Here is a 14163-nt window from a genome sequence, read left to right on the forward strand (position 1 = left end):
GGGAAACAAGCCTTCCAGTTATATATGTAGACTAACCAAGGAGACCTCACAATGGTATCTCACTCACCCACAAGAGCTCACTGGTTGACAGTTGGAGCATTATGTTCTGAGTGATAGGAGGTGTTAGCCACTGAGCTCCTCACTAAAGATACCAGTGTTGCGTACCTATGGAGAAGTACATTGCTGGTCATATTGGTCCAATGGTCTGAGACCTAGAGGCTCTTCACAGAATTATAAAATATCTATGATAAATAAGGGGCCGTTCAGCCCACTAAGTCCACATTGGTCCTCAACTGAACATCACGCACAATAATCCCATAACCCCACATGTGATTTTTACCATGGTTGACCCATTTAGCCTGTACATCCTTGGGCAATTTCCATTGGCCAATCCACCTAATTTGCACATCTTTGGACTGTGGGAGAAAACCTGAGCACCAGCAGAGGCTCATGTAGACACGGCGAGAGCATGCAAACTCCAAACAGACAACCACTGGGCTCGAACCCAAGTCCCTGGCACTGTGAGGCAACCGTGTTAACCACTGAGCTACCATACCACCATATTGTAGGCACCTCTTCCCTGGCTTGAATTGGCGCTGAGGTAACTGCCAGTGTGTGTTTGAGCAGCAGGCCATCTTCACAGTGTCCTGAGACTTTGGGTTCCTTGTTGGTGCCTCTCCTTTCTGTTGGCGCACACTGGCAACTTCCTGTTCTAAGCAGGGGCATCTGTGAGTGAGATCGAGGTGTCTCATCCCCTCTTGCTTCAACTTTGCTGCACCACTCAGGCCAAGGGTCCAATGTCATATCCAGCATCCTCTGCATGTACTGCTGGGCCTGTATGGCCAATGTAGCTTCCACAATTCCCATGGAATGATCAAGCATTTCTATATTAGCCCCCACATCACCAATGAATTCTCTTAAGACCAACTATGAATAGAAATTAGGGTCAAGCAAGCCTGTTATCTGACAAATGACCCTTCTCCATTTTCATTGTGACACCACTCCACCCCTTATCTGCCCATTGGAGTGGAGCTTCTCTGCTGGATGAGTGGGAAACTGTGCAAATTTCTTCACTTCAAGTTCAAAAAATACTACTCCAACTGTCACATTGCAGAACACACATAATGCCTGCCCGTGTGCATGCTCAGTGGCTAAGATCGAGACTACCACTGAAGCCGACACAAGGATGTGTGAAAGAACGTGCCTGAGGCTAAACATCCAATAAATGAAGATCCATGACCAGCCTGCTCCCTCTGTATTACTTGATTTCGTACCCCACCCTCGCCCCACCGACCCCACCATCAAGATCCACACTCATCCATAAGACAGGATAATCAATTCTCACAATTTGAGTACCTTTTCTCAGTGCAAATATTCTTTAATGAAATTTCACTCTGCTGAAAAATAAATTGTCCACCTGCAGAAGAAAGGGCATGTTGACAAAGACATCAAACAGCAGCAAGCTCACCATCCTCCTATATAGTGAGTTTCAGTGATATGGGCAATTTACTACAGATATCTCAAGTCCCTTGTTGTCACCAGAGTTGCTTCTGCTAATTCCTGCAAACCCAATGGAAGATGGGCATTCTATCAGTGTTCTTTCTCAGGTCAATATCCCCAACAGTGATTATAGTCAATCTGCCACAATGGGGTTAGCCACATCAATCAAATGTCTGATGCAAGACTTCCATACAAACCTCTCTGCTCTGAGCCTCATTACTGCAAGCATTTGCCTGGAAAGCAGATCCAATGCTTCAAGGATGCCCTCAAAACAACCCTGAAGAAATGCAACATCTTCACCCAACTTGTGAGAGCCCCTTGCCCAAGGATAACCCAAACTCGAGAAGAAACCTCATTATAGGTGTCAATCACTTTTGAGCATCCCTGGCAGGCCAAGTGAAAACAGTGGAAGGAGCATACACAGATCCAAACATCCTAATCTTCCACTGTGTTAAACAACTGTGGCAGGGCGAATGGATTGGGCATCAGATTGTTTAGTCACCTCAGACCCCACAGCTTCCGAGTTGAAGGAAGTCATCCACAGTTTCCAGACACTGTTTATCTGGGAGAAAGAAAGCATAACAGAATTACAATAGTCAGAACTTGAATGAATTCCTCCACCTTTCACTTAAGTGTATGGCCTCTGGCATTTCTCCCTGTGTCTGCATCTCCATGAAGTGTTTTAAGAACAAGCGCAGAGGCGTGCAGTCACCTGCATTGAAACTCAGAAAGGGCCTGATCTCCAGCAGTTGATGCTATCCTTTACCTGCAGGCACCGAGCTGTGATATCGGCTATGGATTATTACATTGCACTTTATCTAGAATGTGTACCCACTAAGGTGAATGTTTCTGTATTGGTGGAGGTTCCAAGGAAATAACGTGACTACATGTCCTCTGTTTAGAGTCTTCATGATCTGAGGCGATGGTAGAGCTGGTCATGCATGTTGCTTCTACTAATTTTTCATCATTTTGCTGTGATGGCTGTGAAGTGGAGAATGTAAAGAATTAGTTGATGATTCTGAACAAACTCTTTCCTCAACTCCGAAATGTTCAATTGTCAACACCAGACCTAAAGCACCCTCATCTCTCCAAATGTGCCTGCTTTATCCTGATCTCTTCAAAAAATACTGTGAACACCCTTGTGTCTGGGACTCCTCCTCCAGCTTTTGACAGCTCCCACTGATTGAGGAATGGCTCTCTTGCAACAGGCAGAAGAATTGAGCATCTTCACAATGGGTGTATGACCACCTTATAAACGTGCCTGCTCACGAAAATTTCCATCTCTGCCAACTCAGTGTTAACAAGCCAAATGTGCTGCGATTGATTTGGTGAGCTCCAGGGTGTGCCGAATGAGCAAAACAACTTTTAATAAAGATCCTATCCTACCCGAGGTAACTAAGAAACTGCCCACATCATACAGGTCGATAATGAAGGGTAACATGGTGGCTCAGTGGTTAGCACTGCCACTTCACAGCGCCAGGGGCCCTGGTTTGATTCCAGCCTCAGGTGGCTGTCTGTATGGATTTGTACATTCTCCCTGTGTCTGCGTGGGTTTCCACTGGTCCACTCGAAGGGCACAGTATGACCTAAGACACTGACCACACTGCCCTACATCCAGAACATATTGGAACTGACAAGAGTCCTAAGACCACTAGGTATCATGGTGGCCAGAAGCCCACAGCCACTCTATGACAAACACTTACAAGGGTAAAAATCCCATTCCCACAACTTGCAGAATAAACCTAGTTAACAAAATACCACGCAACGACTGCCACAAACATTACACCAGACAGACAGGAAAGAAACTATCCATCAGAATACACAAACATCAGCTAGCAGCAAAATGGCATGACAAAATCTCCTTAATATCGGTACATTCAGTCAATGAAGGCCATCAGTTTAACTGGGACAAGGCAACCATAGCAGCCCAAGCCAAACATAGACATGTGCAGGAATTCTTAAAGGCATTGTTCTCTACCTATAATGCAATCAACAAACATTTGAAATTGCACCCCATGTACAAACCCAAACAGAACAAAACCAGAAATGACAGTACTCACCATAGCAGACCAGACAATATAAATTCCACATGGAGTAGAGTAACATCGCTACATTGGAGGTTCCACTAGTGATGTCACTCAGCATGGTGACAAAACATCTGAACAAAAACAAGCCAGCTCGGTGAGCAAGTCAACAACCTCTTACACCGAGTGCTCTAATTTCCTCCCACAGTGCAAAGGTGTGCAGGTTAGGAGGGTTGACCATGCTAAATTACACATAGTGCCCAGGCATGCGTAGGTTCGGTGGTTAGTCATGGTAGAAGCACCGTGCGGGGTTATGTGGAAGAGGTGGTGGAATGGGCATGGGAGGGATGCTCTTCAGAGGGTTGATGCAGACACAATGGGCTGAATAGCCTCTTTCTGAACTGTAGGGTACAGTCCTACAGTCCATATTTCTGGTACCAGGGAATTCAAGTATAAGCTGGTCGAGAACGCCCTTGACCGTATCTCCCGCATCTCCTGTAACTCACCCCTCACAACCTGCCCCCGCAATAACCGCCAAAAGACAACCCCTCTCATCCTCACATACCACCCCACCAATCTCTGGATACAACACATCATCCTCTGACACTTCCGCCATCTGCAATCCGACCCATCACCAAAGACATTTTTCCATCCCCCACCCTTATCTGCCTTCCAGAAAGACCAGTCTCTCCGGGATAATGGGAACTGCAGATGCTGGAGAATCCAAGATAATAAAATGTGAGGCTGGATGAACACAGCAGGCGAAGCAGCATCTTCGGAGCACAAAAGCTGATGTTTCGGGCCTAGACCCTTCATCAGAAAAGGGGGATGGGGAGAAGATTCTGAAATAAATAGGGAGAGTGGGAGGAGGCGGGCCGAAGATGGATGGAGGAGAAGATAGGTGGAGAGGAGAGTATAGGTGGGGAGGTAGGGAGGGGATAGGTCAGCCTGGGCAGGACAGACAGGTCAAGGGGGGAGGAAATGGAGGTTAGTGGGTAGGAAATGGAGGTGTGGCTTGAGGTGGGATGAGGGGATAGGTGACAGCAAGAATGGGTTAGGGAGGCGGGGATGAGCTGGGCTGGTTTTGGGATGCAGTGGGGGAGGGGAGATTTTGAAGCTTGTGAAATCCACATTGATACATTTGGGCTGCAGGTTTCCCAAGCGGAATATGAGTTGCTGTTCCTGTAACCTACGGGTGGCATCATTGTGGCACTGCAGGAGGCCCATGATGGACATGTCGTCTAAGGAATGGGAGGGGGAGTTAAAATGGTTTGCGACTGGGAGGTGCAGTTGTTTACTGCGAACCGAGCAGAGGTGTTCTGCAAAGCGGTCCCCAAGCCTCCGCTTGGTCTCCCCAATGTAGAGGAAGCCCACACCATGTACAGTGGATGCAGTATACCACGTTGGCAGATGTTCAGGTGAACATCTGCTTGATTTGGAAAGTCATCTTGGTGCCTGGGATGGGGGTGAGGGAGGAGGTGTGGGGGCAGGTGTAGCACTTCCTGCGGTTGCAGGGGAAGGTGCTGGGTGTGGTGGGTTGGAGGGGAGTGTGGAGCGGAAAAGTGAGTCCCGGAGAGACAACCCGCAATCGGCCAATGTGGTATATTGCATCCGCTGCACCCAGTGTGGCTTCCTCTAATTGGGGAAACCAAGCAGAGGCTTGGGGATGGCTTCGCCAAACGCCTCCGCTCAGTTCGCAATAAACAACTGCACCTCCCAGTTGTGAACTATTTCAACTCCCCCTCCCATTCCTTAGACGACATATCCATCTTGGGCCTCCTGCAGTGCCACAATGATGCCACCCAAAGGCTACAGGAAAAGCAACTCATATTCTGCTTGGGAACCCTGCAGCCCAATGGCATCAATGTGGATTTCACAAGCTTCAAAATCCTCTCACTTGTCCCCTCCTCCCACCTCCATTCCCTACCTATTAACCTCACCCCACCCCCTTGGTCTATCCGTCTGCCCCGGACTGACCTATCACCTCCCTACCTCCCCATATACTTACCTCAATAGGCGCCATCCCTGCCCCATTAAATTGTCTGTCTCCTCTCCACCTATCTTCTCCTCTATCCACCTTCGACCCATCTCCCCCTCTCTCCCTATTTATTTCAGAACCCTCTCCCCACTCCCCTTTGCTGATGAAGGGTCTAGCCCCGAAACGTCAGCTTTGGTGCTCCTAAGATGCTGCTTGGCCTGCTGTGTTCATCCAGCTCCACGCTTTGTTATCTCAAGTTTAAGCCCTATCCACTCCAGAGAAATGTAATACAATCTCTGAACGGGCTGAAGAGAAAACATCTGCAAGCAAATAATAAAAGTGAATCAAATTTCAGCAATTATTATAGAAACGTATTCAATTCTTCCTTCTGCGGAGGTGAGAGTTGATGCAGGTGAGGCAGTAGCAAGAGGTAGACCAGCTAGTGGGAAGGATTTTCCTGGGAAGGAACCAAGGGATCAGTTAAAGTGTGTTTGCTTTAACACAAGGAGTATCAGGCTAATAAAAGTGATGAACTTAGAGCATGGATCAGTACCTGGTGCTATGATGTTGTGGCCATAACAGAGACATGGGTTTCTCAGGGGCAGGAATGGTCACTGGATGTTCCAGGGTTTAGAACATTTACAAAGAATAGGGAGGGGGAAAAAGAGGAGGGGGTGTAGCACTACTAATCAGAGAGGGTATCACAGCTACAGAAGCTTCCATTGTCGAGGAAGATCTGCCTACTGAGTCAGTGTGGGTGGAAATTAGGAAAAGCAAGGGAGTAGTCACCTCGTTAGGGGTTTACTACAGGGCCCCCAATAGCAGCAGGGAGATTGAAGAAAGCATAGGTCAACATATTTTGGAAAAGTGTGCACGCAGTAGGGTTGTTGTAATGGGTGACTTTAACTTTCCTAATATTGATTGGAACCTCCTTCGAGCAGAAGATTTGAATGGAACTGTTTTTGTAAGGTGTGTTCAGGAGGGTTTCCTAACTCAGTACGTTGACAGGCCGACGAGGGGAGAGGCCATTCCAGACTTGGTGCTCGGAAACGAGCCGGGGCAGGTATCAGATCTTGTGGTGGGAGAGCATTTTGGTGATAGTGACCATAACTGCCTCACATTCTACATAGCTATGGAGAAGGAGAGGATTAGGTAAAATGGGAAGATATTTAATTGGGGAAGAGGAAACTATGACGCGATTAGACATGAGTTAGGAAGCATGGACAGGGAGCAATTGTTCCATGGTAAGGGCACTATAGACATGTGGAGACTGTTTAAGGAACAGTTATTACGAGTGATGAGTAAATATGTCCCTCTGAGACAGGCAAGAAGGGGTGAGATAAAGGAACCTTGGATGACGAGAGCGGTGGAGCTTCTCGTCAAAAGGAAGAAGGTAGCTTACATAAGGTGGAGGAAGCTAGGGTCAAGCTCAGCTAGAGAGGATTACACGCAGGCAAGGAAGGAGCTCAAAAATGGTCTAAGGAGAGCCAGGAGGGGGCACGAGAAAGGCTTGGCAGAACGAATTAGGGAAAACACAAAGGCATTTTACACTTATGTGAGGAATAAGAGAATGGTCAAAGAAAGAGTAGGGCCAATCAGGGATAGCATAGGGAACTTGTGTGTGGAGTCTGAGGAGGTAGGGGAAGCCCTAAATGAGTTTTTTGCTTCTGTCTTTACGAAAGAAACGAACTTTGTAGTGAATGAAACCTTTGAAGAGCAGGTGTGCATGCTGGAATGGATAGAGATAGAGGAAGCTGATGTACTGAAAATTTTGTCAAACATTAAGATTGACAAGTTGCCAGGCCCGGACCAGATTTGTCTTCGGCTGCTTTGGGAAACGAGAAATGCAATTGCTTCGCCACTTGCGAGGATCTTTGCATCCTTGATCTCCACTTGAGTCGTACCTGAGGACTGGAGAGAGGCAAATGTAATTCCTCTCTTCAAGAAAGGAAATAGGGAAATCCCTGGCAATTACAGACCAGTAAGTCTCACGTCTGTCATCTGCAATGTGTTAGAAAGGATTCTGAGGGATAGGATTTGTAACCATCTGGAAGAGCATGGCTTGATCAAATGCAGTCAACACGGCTTTGTGAGCGGCAGGTCATGCCTGCACAAACCTTATCGAATTCTTTGAGGATGTGACTAGAAAAGTTGATGAAGGTTGAGCTGTTGATGTGGTGTATATGGACTTCAGTAAGGCATTTGATAACGTTCCCCATGGTAGGCCCATTCAGAAGGTCAGGAGGAATGGGATACAGGGGAACTTAGCTGTCTGGATACAGAATTGGCTGGCCAACAGAAGACAGCGAGTGGTAGTAGAAGGAAAATATTCTGCCTGGAAGTCAGTGGTGAGTGGGGTTCCACAGGGCTCTGTCCTTGGGCCTCTACTGTTTGTAATTTTTATTAATGACTTGGATGAGGGGATTGAAGGATGGGTCAGCAAGTTTGCAGATGACACAAAGGTTGGAGGTGTCGTTGACAGTGTAGAGGGCTGTTGTAGGCTGCAGCGGGACATTGACAGGATGCAGAGATGGGCTGAGAGGTGGCAGATGGAGTTCAACCTGGATAAATGCGAGGTGATGCATTTTGGAAGGTCAAATTTGAAAGCTGAGTACAGGATTAAGGATAGGATTCTTGGCAGTGTGGAGGAACAGAGGGATCTTGGTGTGCAGATACATAGATCCCTTAAAATGACCACCCAAGTGGACAGGGTTGTCAAGAAAGCATATGGTGTTTTGGCTTTCATTAACAGGGGGATTGAGTTTAAGAGTCGTGAGATCTTGTTGCAGCTCTATAAAACTTTAGTTAGACCGCACTTGGAATACTGCATCCAGTTCTGGTCGCCCTATGATAGGAAAGATGTGGATGCTTTGGAAAGGGTTCAGAGGAGGTTTACCAGGATGCTGCCTGGACTGGAGGGCTTATCTTATGAAGAGAGGTTGACTGAGCTCGGATTTTTTTCATTGGAGGAAAGGAGGAGGAGAGGGGACCTAATTGAGGTATACAAGATAATGAGGGGCATAGATAGAGATGATAGCCAGAGACTATTTCCCAGGGCAGAAAAGGCTAACACGAGGGGTCATAGTTTTAAGCTGGTTGGAGGAAAGTATAGAGGGGATGTCAGAGGCGGGTTCTTTACACAGAGAGTTGTGAGAGCATGGAATGCGTTGCCAGCAGCAGTTGTGGAAGCAAGGTCATTGGGGTCATTTAAGAGACTGCTGGACATGTATATGGTCACAGAAATTTGAGGGTGCATACATGAGGATCAATGGTCGGCACAACATCTTGGGCTGAAGGGCCTGTTCTGTGCTGTACTGTTCTATGTTCTATGCATTACCTCAGACATATTTTTTTCACACCTAAGTAATAAGACAGGTGTACTAATATCAGCTGAGCAGTTCAATAGTGGCTGACCATTAGTTGACATAACAAGGTTTCGTAAATGCTAAAATGCCAAGTGCCTGTTTGTGTGTGTCAAAAGTTTCAGACAGACGATAATGGAATATTGTTCAGACGTAAGGTGGAAAGAAGTTTACCAATCAGAATGTGATCTTCATTAGCAGTCTGAAATAATTTCTGACAAAGCTATTTGCTGAACATTAGAAAGAGATTTGAGATACACATTTGACGATTCTATTGTCTGACCTCTGGGGTGTAATTTTAGATAGCCATGCAGGTGTAAAACAAAAGGAAGCAAAACATACTGACAGTTGTTATACCTCAAAACTTTTAGTAGATGATTAATTTCCATTGTTAAGAGCTATCATAATGCCTTTAACATTCATTGATGCTGAGCTCCAATGAAAGGTCATCAAGCTGAAAATTTAACTGTTTCCCTCTCACCTGATCCTGCCTGATCGGCTCGATATATCCAACAGTTTTGATTTTTAAAAAAAAATTTATATAATGCTTCAAAGAAGCGCAGGAAGAAATCTCTAGTCAATGTCTTAGCTTCAATGGATATAATAGAATCCCCACAATGTGAAAACAGGCTATTCAGCACAACAAGTTCACACCAACCCTCTGAAGAGCATCCTGCCCAGACCCATTTCCATACCCTATTCCTGCAATCTTGCATTTCCAATGGCTAATGCACCTAACCTACACATCCCTGGACACTATGGGCAATTTAGCATGGCCTATCCACCTAACCTGCGTGTCTTTGGACTGTTGGAGGAGACAAAAGCGCCCAGCAGAAATCCACGCAGACACGGGGAGAATGTGCAAACACCACACAGACAGTTGCCGAACATTGCAATCGACCACAAGTCCCTGGCACTGTGAGGCAGTGGTGCTAACTACCAAGCCACCATGTTGTTCAGGTGAATATTACAGGTATCGCATTCTACTCGTAAAGGCACATGCTTTTGGCCAGCTTTGAGCCTACATGCAACACCACACATTGATTGGGCGTTCATCATATAGATTCACACACAATGACTGAGGGATGTGATATTGTACAATTATCACCAAAAAAAACCAGCAATGTAGCATTAAACTCACAAAAACGAAATGTGCCCTAAACAGGTATAATAGAACTATCGGAGAGAGACAGGCTATTTATTATGGATATGCTGGACTCTTTCATGTATGGTTAATTCTTGCAGTATAGTGTGAAATCGCCTCACTTTAATGAGTTATTTTCTCTCTCTCTGTAAGTAACATGTCATTTTTAATTAACTGAATTATTCCCTCAAGCGCAATGTGAGAGGTCAACATTATAAGATCAGAGAAAGTTCTGAAAAATAGACAATCTAGAAACAAAGGCTAATTTCTTTATTTCTAGATATCCCTAAAGCAACAATTTACATTTTCATAGAATACTTGCTGCTTTCCAATTTCAGAAGGCATTTGGACACATTTCCAATTCTGGAATTTCAAAGTTTGTCACCATTTTAGTTTCATCTGTATGTTAAATTATATCTCAGTCTTTGCTAGCAGAGATTGGTAACATTCAGTGCTCAACAGATCGGAGATCAATCTGCCCTGAAATCATTATGTACATTTTTACAACTTATAAGATGTTCTCTTCCAGTAATAAAGTACAAACTGGTCAGAAGTAGCTTTGTTTTATTGCTGCTGGCATTTGTAGATAGAAAATAGAAAATAAAAGCTACTGATCCACTGAGGAATCCACTGAACTAGATGTATGTAGATAAGCAATCATATGAACGGAGTATTGTCTTCTCATTGTTATAAAGGAAGAAAAATGCGATTCAAAACTAAAAATTATTTTGAGAATAATATCTATTTTTAACACTTACCTTCAAGCGTTATGAGAATTGCCAGGATACCTGATCTTGGACTTCTATAGAGATGCACTGCGACTTGTTGTCATGCTTTGATTCTGGGTTTGTTTGGCTAAGTTTTCCTTTGGTGCTCTGTTTGGCATTTTATCTACATTAATATTAAACACTGCAGTATTCCCAATCCTATTCACAGATTGCACAAACCCACGTACGTTTGATTTGTATTCCTGAGGTTGGATGGGCTGAGGCATGAACTCACACAAAGGTAGTCAATTGCTATGATGTAAATGGGACCTTGTTGTGAATGAGAACTTTAAGGAGCAGGAAACAGGCTGAAACAGATCAAGATTGAGGAAGTTGATGTTCTGGAAATTTTGGCAAACATTAAGATTGATAAGTCCCCAGGGCCAGACCAGATTTATCCTTGGTTGCTCCGGGAAGCGAGAAAGGAGGTTGCTAAGCCACTGGAGAAGATCTTTGCTTCCTCACTCTCCACAGGAGTCATACGGAGGATTGGAGGGAGGCAAATGTTGTTCCTCTTTTCAAGAAAGGGAATAGGGAAATCCCTGGAAATTACAGACCAGTCAGTCTTATGTCTGTGATCAGCATGTTTTTGCAAAGAATTCTGAGGGATAGGATTTATGACTATTTGGAAAAGCATAGCGTGATTAAAGGGAGTCAGCATGACTTTGTGAGGGACAGATCATGCCTTACAAATCTTATTGAGTTCTTTGAGGAAGTCACGAGACAGGTTAACGAGGGTCAAGCAGTGGATGTGGTGCACATGGACTTCAGCAAGACATTTCATAAGGTTCCCCACAGCAGGCTCATTCATAAAGTCAGGAGGTATGGGATACAGGGTGATTGGGCTGTCTGAATTCAGAATTGGTTGGCTGATAGGAGGCAGAGGGTGGTTGTAGACGGGAAGGATTCTGCCTGGAGTTCAGTGCTGAGTGGTGTCCCTCAGGGCTCTGTTCTTGGGCCTCTGCTCTTTGTAGGTTTTATAAATGACTTGGATGAGGTGGCTGAGGGGTGGGTTAGTGTGTTTGCTGATGAAACAAAGATTGGAGGCGCCGTTGATAGTATCGAGGGCTATTGCAGGCTTCAGCGAGACATTGACAGAATGCAGAGCTGGGCTGAGAAATGGTAGATGGATCAACCTGGATAAATGTGAAGTGATGCATTTTGGAAGGTTGAACTTAAATGCTGAACATAGGATTAAAGGCAGGATTCTCGGCAGTGTGGAGGAACAGCAGGATCTTGGTGTTCAAGTGCATAGCTCCCTCAAAGTTGCCACCCAGGTGGATAAGGTTGTTAAGAAAGCATATGGTGTTTTGGCTTTCATTAACAGAGGGATCGTGTTTAAGAGCCGCGAGGTTATGTTGCAGCTCTACAAAGCCCTGGTGAGACCACACTTGGAATAATGTGTCCAGTTCTGGTCGCCCTATTATAGGAAAGATGTGGAGGCTTTGGAGAGGGTGCAAAAAAGGTTTACCAGGATGCTGCCTGGACTGGAGGGCTTGTCTTATGAGGAGAGGTTGACTGAGCTTAGACTTTTCTCTCTGGAGAGAAGGAGGAAGAGAGGTGACCTGATTGAGGTGTACAAGGTAATGAGAGGCATAGATAGAGTCGATAGTCAGAGGCTTTTCCCCATGGCAGGACTGACTGCCACGAGGGGTCATAGTTTTAAGGTGTTAGGAGAAAAGTATAGAGGAGACGTCAGAGGAAGATTCTTCACCCAGAGAGTTGTGAGAGCATGGAATAGTTTGCCAGTGGTACTCGTGGAAGCAGAGCCATTAGTGACATTTAAGTGACTGCTGGACATGCACATGGACAGCAGTGAATTGAGGGGAATGTAGGTTAGGTTATTTTATTTTTGCATTAGGATTATTCCACAGCACAACATCATGGGCTGAAGGGCCTGTACTGTGCTGTACTTTTCTATGTTCTAAGTCCTCAATGGGAAAATATAGAGTTAAAAGTCAAAGCAATGGCAGTAAAGAATCATGATATATACGTGAAGTTTAAATGAGTGGTCATGGTTAAGATGGATGTGTGAGAAGTTTGCAAAACGGGCAGGTTCCCTTGATTATCAGAACTTTTCTGAAGAAGGGTCCAGGCCCAAAACGTCAGCTTTCCTGCTCCTCTGATGCTGCTTGGCTTGCTGTGTTCGTCCAGCTCTACACCTTGTTATCGCACATACCGCTTTAAAACTATTCAGGACATTGTACAGTGGTGTCAGCCATGGTGTAGGGAACACACTCATCCCTAAATCACACTCCAGGTCGTTCGTTGCAATCCAAATTGACAATCTGATGCAATAGAGCTTTACTTCTGTTAAGTATCTCCTTCAGTGACCCATCATGAGCGTTGGTTATACATGGAAGCTTGATTAGATACTGTCTGAGATTTGAATGAGAAGCTGAAAGTGCACTATGCTTCAAATCATCCCAATGTAAGATGGAATTTTTGATTTTTATTTCCTCAACTCACATGCAATCTGTTCCCTATCCCTATTCTTTGAGGCAGAAGTAATTGTGGGTTTTAAATGCGCTTTCAAAATAGCCTTGGCCACTCAGTGCAGTGCATCTCAGACATAGCACGCAATGCTGCCACATGCGCCATTAATGTGAGAGAAAATTTTAACATTGGTGGATGGGATCAACTGGTAACTTTGTCCTGACTGTATCAGCCTCTTGAGTATTGTTGAAGCTGACCATACCCAGGCACATGTGGAATATTCCGTTATGGGCTGATCATGTATTTCATAGATAATGCAACATCTCAGGAAATTCAGGTAATTCAGTCTCTGCAGCATTTCTGGCCTCTGTACTAATTTGACACTTACCCAATCTGATGGATCGGAGGTAAAACTATGGATGCCAGATGTTTATTCATGTCATTCATGTAGCAATCACCTCTGAGCTAACAAATGGCCAATACCCCATAGCTTACACTAAAAAGAGCAGAACTATAAAAAATGCTTTCAGTTAAATAATTCCACATCAATCAATCAATCAATCATATAAATGAAGTAACTGGGCTTAGGACTCTATTCTGCTCCAAAGCAACACTCTCTCTAAGCTGTGCTGTGACACAATTGCTACATGTGATATAACATCTGTGAACAGCTTGATGTAAAATAACTAGAGATGACATGACCTACTTGTTCATTTGCAGACTGATTCCCCACCCCCCCGCCTCCACCTTCCTTTCAGTCTTAACACAATGCTTTTTGGTTCATGTCGAACATTATTCACTATACAGACGTTGTAGATAACAACAGGTTTAATTATAAGCACACCTCTGTTCATCTTTTCAAATATTCTAAGTTGTAAACTTGAGATCATAATGCTGAAATTAATAGAACAGGTTATTGTGATGATACCTTAGCTTTAAGAGGCGGATTTGG

This window comes from Stegostoma tigrinum, chromosome 29, assembly GCF_030684315.1.
Source record: "Stegostoma tigrinum isolate sSteTig4 chromosome 29, sSteTig4.hap1, whole genome shotgun sequence".
Classification (NCBI taxonomy): Eukaryota; Metazoa; Chordata; class Chondrichthyes; order Orectolobiformes; family Stegostomatidae; genus Stegostoma; species Stegostoma tigrinum.